Here is a 6,038-nt window from a genome sequence, read left to right on the forward strand (position 1 = left end):
CAAACATAAATACAACTTTTCCACATGGTCTTTTTTGGTTGGTTCTGGCCCTATACTAATTCAGTTTGTCATTGTTGTGCTTTTAGATTTTACTTCATTTTGGTGTTGTTTGTTTGCTTACCCCCTGTTTTTTTCTGGCTCTTTAGAGACCACTTTTACCTTGTTGTTTTTCCGCAAGCTGATTTTGAGTTGGCTTTTTCCTTGTGCATAATGTCTTTATTGGTTTTCTTTGTCCCACTGACACCCACCCACCACTAGCCCATTGTTCAGTGATTAGACTGTTATGATCAAACCACTCCTTCTCCTCCCCCACCACCCTGAAGATGAGTGGTTTCTTTTTTCTTTTTTAAAAAGGCACTAAAATATTTTTCATCATCGGTGGTATCACAGCACCCCCCTTTTAAAAAGGCACTAAAATATCAATATATCCCTGGATCATTGTAACAATAGGCTTAGAAGGTTCCCAGCTTTAATTTTTTAAAAAAGGTTCTAGCCTCTCCTCTTGTGAACATATAAAGAAAAAGGTATACATCCTAGTGAATGGGACTAACACACATAGCCTTTCTTCTACAGTTGTAATTTTATGACTGAGTCCCTTCACACATAAGTGAACACCCAAAAATACAAATCCTGATTGAATTCATAAATAGATACTTTCATAAAGGAGCACAAGACTGACTGACAAGAGTGCAATAAGCAGAAAACCAGGGATTACTGCTGTGTAATGTGTGAAATTGCTTTCAGAGATGAGGAATGTTGTTTTAACAGCATAAGTCAACAAGACATTATTTAGGAATGGGGCATCTTACCCTCAGTGCTGTGGTTACCCATCTGCCTTCCCTTTTCCTGCTTGCTATAAAGGAAAACTAGAGTCAAGCTAGTTTTAAAAAGCAGGAAAGATGAATGGAAGAATGAGTCACTGCAATGATGGGGCAGGAATCCTTGCAGCCTTAGCGCTTAACAGGCCTGTTCTCCAAGTTAAGAGTTGGCAGCCATTTCCTTTTCTCCAAAGGAACAATTTCTTAAGCTCTGCATCATTCTCTATATCTTGACTTTTGTTGGGTTAAAAATGGACAGCCACATCTGACTACTGGATGCAATTCCCCCAAAGACATTTCAGTTCAGTTCAGCCATTCTGTCTATCCCAAATTTATCATTTTGCCCTCGGCTTGGTAGGCTGAAGAACTGACACAAGCACAACTGAAGAAAGCTTTTTAAAATATATTAGCACAGTTAGTTTGTGTCTTTTTTATCCTTGGTAATAGATCTTAAATCTGTCAACATAGTAAAAGTCATTGTATTTCAGCTTTCTGCTTGACTGCTTGTGAATAGTGGGTGTTTTAGATTTTATTAATTTTTTTCAAATGCTGGCAATTTTGCAAAGTTTGCTGAACTGAGCTGATGAAGTCACAAGGATGGAGAAGGATTCACACTACTGAAATTAGTTAGAAGTTCTACAGTACTTCTAAGAGCACCTGTGAAGAAACTCACAGATTCCCCCCCAAAAAGGTATCCCCCCAAAGAGAGCACAAATGTGCCAAAAATGTACAAAAGAGAAGGCAAACGTACAAAGCAGCTCTGCAAATAAAAACTAGTATTTTGAAAAATACAACAATCAAATGCTCAAGTTCTTTCTTTGGAATAAAGTATGCAGTTTTTAAATAGTGTATGTTTGGCCAATGCATGTGTGTGCATATAAAGTTCCACCACATTCAGTAGAGCTTGCTACCGGGTCACTGTGCATTAGATCGCAACCACAGTTAATATGAATTCCTTATTTTGGCTGGACAGTTTAGACAGTTTCCCACTGCCCCTGATCCATTTCCATTGCTGGGTGGGTTAACACTCCCATCTGAACTAGAGTATCAATCTGCCCATAGCCTGCCATTTTATTGCATGTTATTTTTCTTTAGAAAATCAAACCAACCAATTCTGCTGTATGTGTAAGGGGTTATATTAAACAGGGAGAATGTGACCTTGCAGAAAACTAATTATCAGTCTGAATCAGCCATCAGTATTAATGAATGATTCTATTAGAACAGCAGTTAAGAGTATTGTGGAGAAAACTACCACCAATAACACAATGAAAATTAACGCTTAAATAAATAGGGAAATTGGAAACAAATGCTATAGTTACATAGCAAGATGGAAACTGCCATCTGGAAAAATTATGAACATGAATGAGAAATGCATGGAACAGAATAAAAATATAATGCTAATGTATACATGGAATGTAGCTACAAATGGGAGAGAAGATGGTTGGAATGCTTGGCTTTGTCTCTGCATGTGTAGAAGGGGAAGTTTCACAGAGCCTTCAATTACTGCTGATTTGATTTTTTGGAAATGGGAAAATCAAAAATTATACCTATTGTGCTTACAATGCCTGTTTTCTCTCAAGTTGAGAACCCCATAGTATTGCAATTATTTCCCAGAATATCGCAATTATTTGTTCAATTTGTGTAGTTTTCTGCCTGAGCAGTGGGTGGCATTCAACATTATAGATGTTTGGATAGGTGCTGTTGATGCATGCTGGCTTGCTTGAATTACATCTGACCCAGGGTATCATTGTCAAGTTATATATAATTTGAAACAGGTACATTTTGTTTGTGTGTACTATTGTTGAGCTTTGACAATCAATGGCATTTACTAGTTGCTAGTATTCATCATGTTAGCACATATTAAGAATGTGCACACATTTCAGCTGGTTGTATGAGAACGTGCAAAGAGATCCGATCTAATTCCAAATACTCATTTAACATTAACATGCTTTGGGAGTCAGGCAGGCAAAATGGGCCAGGTTAGAATACCAAAGAGACATGCCAAGCATGCAGCTTCCTTGTCCCCCACCTCAGCAGACTCAAAATGACCAAAGAAAGCAGCTCTTTTGTGAATTAGTATATTTTTCTGTTAAATGTGTTAAGCTGGTGGCAGTGGTGAGGCTGTAGAAAAGAAGACATGTGCAAAAATAGTTGCAATACAATTTAGAATAATTTTTGAGCATCTGAGAAAAAGAAAAGCTTTTAAAGTGTTCAAGAGTGCTGCTCACATCAAATTATGATCTAAACTACTTTTAGGGCTTCTGAACATATAGGATACAGCTGAAGATACAGAGAATTACAGAAAATATAGCTTCCACAATCCTCATCTTCCCAAAGTCTTCTAACTTGGTCAGCGTCACCCCTACCCCCCCCCCCCACTAATTGCATGTTTCCTGACATTGGGCTCTCCCAGGAGTATACATAAAAGCAAAAGCAGAAGTGTGCATGATGTGCCCCCTGGAAAAATTTCAAACATTTGTCAGGCATCCCTGCATACGAATAGGGAAGCCACCCCTCCTGCAGAAAAAGTATGGTGAGAAGGCAATCCCATCAACCACTTCTCCTCTCAGAACCTGGAATATAGCCTTGATGCATGGAAGAACATGCAAGGCACACACCCAGGATACAACTTTATCAACTATGAAGGCTGAGACATTAATCCCACCCAGTCTTTTGTCCCCAGACATAACCTATGAAATCTCTTCCAACTGAGCAAGACCACCTAAAATTCCTGTAATATCCCACAAATCTTCCACCTGAATTTGGAAGCAGTTAACGTTACCATCCAGTAAAATATAACATTTCCCCATAGCCCAATCCTGATTGGGGAAGAGGGGTTGAAACCCCCAGATAATAGGATTATCAGTCTGTAAAAGTAGCCTCAATCCCCCCCCCCCCCTAACCCCTAAACCTGGAGCAGGATCACTCCACTTACTGGCCCTGTGATCCTGCACTGGATCCTCCACTGAGACCTTGAGCAGGCCTTGGTTTCCAAAGAACTCTTCCCTTTTCAATTTCTGAACCTTAATCCACACCTGGGAATACCTAATGTGCAGCATTGCTATATGTCCTCACTTCATCAGACCTTTCTGGATTTTCCCCTTTGATCAGGAACTGGCTCATATGATTTCTTTCTGCCTTTTTGACTCCCCTTATCAATCTCCTTCTACATATTAGCGGTGTGTGTATTGCAGAATAAATAATCCATATCTTGTCTATTTTATTATTTGCTGTATTTTCTAATATAGGTGAATTTATTCTATTTTTCTTCCTGCTTCTCACTGATTTCCATCCTACTGGTTTATGAAATGCTGCCTGAATTCAGCCCCCTATATACACTATACAGTGATCCCAAATAAGTATATATTGCCCAGAGGTGCATGTATGCAACCCAACATGCAAAGGGGACACTCAGATATCCCATTTAAGTAACATCCCTTAGCTATACTGTGCACATGATGTCTATGTAAAACCTCTGTAAAGCCGATGTTCCCACCAGAAACTTGGCACTCCACTGGCTTGCAGCTTGTAGACAGTAGTAATTCCAATTTCAGACATTCAGCAACTACTGAAAATAATATCCAAAGCAAGGTTTATTTGATGTAAATTCTCATCTTCAATTGAGAAACAATTTTGTATCCAGAGTTTTTAACATATGCAGCAGACATTCTAGAGATTACAACCTGCATTTTCAGAAAGTTGTTTTGCTTCTATAATTCATTATAAGTTTTCAGCTTTTCATTTAACTTATCAGTTAATGCATTTTAAATATCATTTTAAGAATATCAAGTAGCAATGTTCTGGGTACACCCATGTTTGCCACTAATTTTTGAATTTATGTTATCTGCATTTTCCCAGGATCCTTTCAATATTTTTGCATGTTCCCTCTCTTCCACTTCTGGCAGCCCTCCCTCCCTCCCTCCCTCCCTTCCTCCCTTCCTTCCTTCCTTCCTTCCTTCCTTCCTTCCTTCCTTCCTTCCTTCCTCCCTTCCTTCCTTCCTTCCTTCCTTCCTTCCTTCCTTCCTTCCTTCCTTTCTATTTTTATCCCACTTTTCTGTTAAAATACCCTAAACAGCATGGTGTACAAAAGCAGAAAAAACAAGAAAACAAGGTTAAAACAATAATAACCCCCATTAAAACACAATATATTAATATCCTGTGTTAGGAAGATAATGAATTCCACAGCCAGGGTACTAGCACTGAAAAATCCCCCCCATGGGCACACTGAGGAGTGGTTCAGCAGGTGATCTTGATTAATATGCAGGCTGATTTGTGAATAAGTTATTTGTAATGTATTTGTATTTGTAATGGTCCCAGTCTGTATTCTTTTAGCATGATCTTCTACCACCAACTACAATAATTGTCAAACAGCTAGCCAGGAGTTGACAACTTCTTGGTTCACAGCTGATTTGAACCTACTTTGACTAGAGCATGTGTTCCTACTGTACTCTCCTTGATCAGAGATCGTACATCGATATGCTAAGAATGTAATTTATAAAAGAACGTGCTTCTGTCATTCTTGCTATCCATGAATTCTAGCATAACATTGCATGCTAAGGGATCAAAAAGGTTCTGTCAGGGTTCATGGAACCTACTGCTACTGTGATCAGCAAGAACTGCTTCCATTGTTTCTGGGTCTGGTTTATAGTGATGAATGGCCATGTTTCCAGTGCCAGCTCAACAGATATTTGCAAGATTGATGTACTAATTTCTTATGCTGCAAATTGACTCACTGACATGAAATGTTATAGTTCCACTCCAGTTGGCATGGGTTAGGCCACAGCTGGAGTATTGTGCTCACATTTAGATGCAGATAAAAAAAGAGGCAGATAAATTGGAAACAGTTCAGAGTAGAATAACAAAAGACCAAGAAAGAGATCCTCATGAAGAAAAGTGATGGAATATGAGTATTCAATTAAATTCAATTCAATTCAAATGCCTTTTATTGGCATACAATATTAGAAGCATTTACCAATAATACAATCCAAAAGAAATTATAAAATAGATAGTCGTGGCTATGTCAGGCCTAACTCAAGTTGTCACAAGCTAGATTTGACCATACAAAAGATGCCTGAATCATAAAATAAATTGGCATTCTAAACTTTTAAACTTAAGTTTTTAGACTTATAAATTAAGAATTATTAATATGATCAGGGTCACTCTTCTGTTTTATAAAACCATGGAGAAACTTAGCGGTCAGTTCAATGATCTCCGGATCTC

The sequence above is a fragment of the Gekko japonicus genome, unplaced genomic scaffold (assembly GCF_001447785.1).
Source record: "Gekko japonicus isolate JY-2015 unplaced genomic scaffold, Gekko_japonicus_V1.1 scaffold1038, whole genome shotgun sequence".
NCBI classification, from domain to species: Eukaryota; Metazoa; Chordata; class Lepidosauria; order Squamata; family Gekkonidae; genus Gekko; species Gekko japonicus.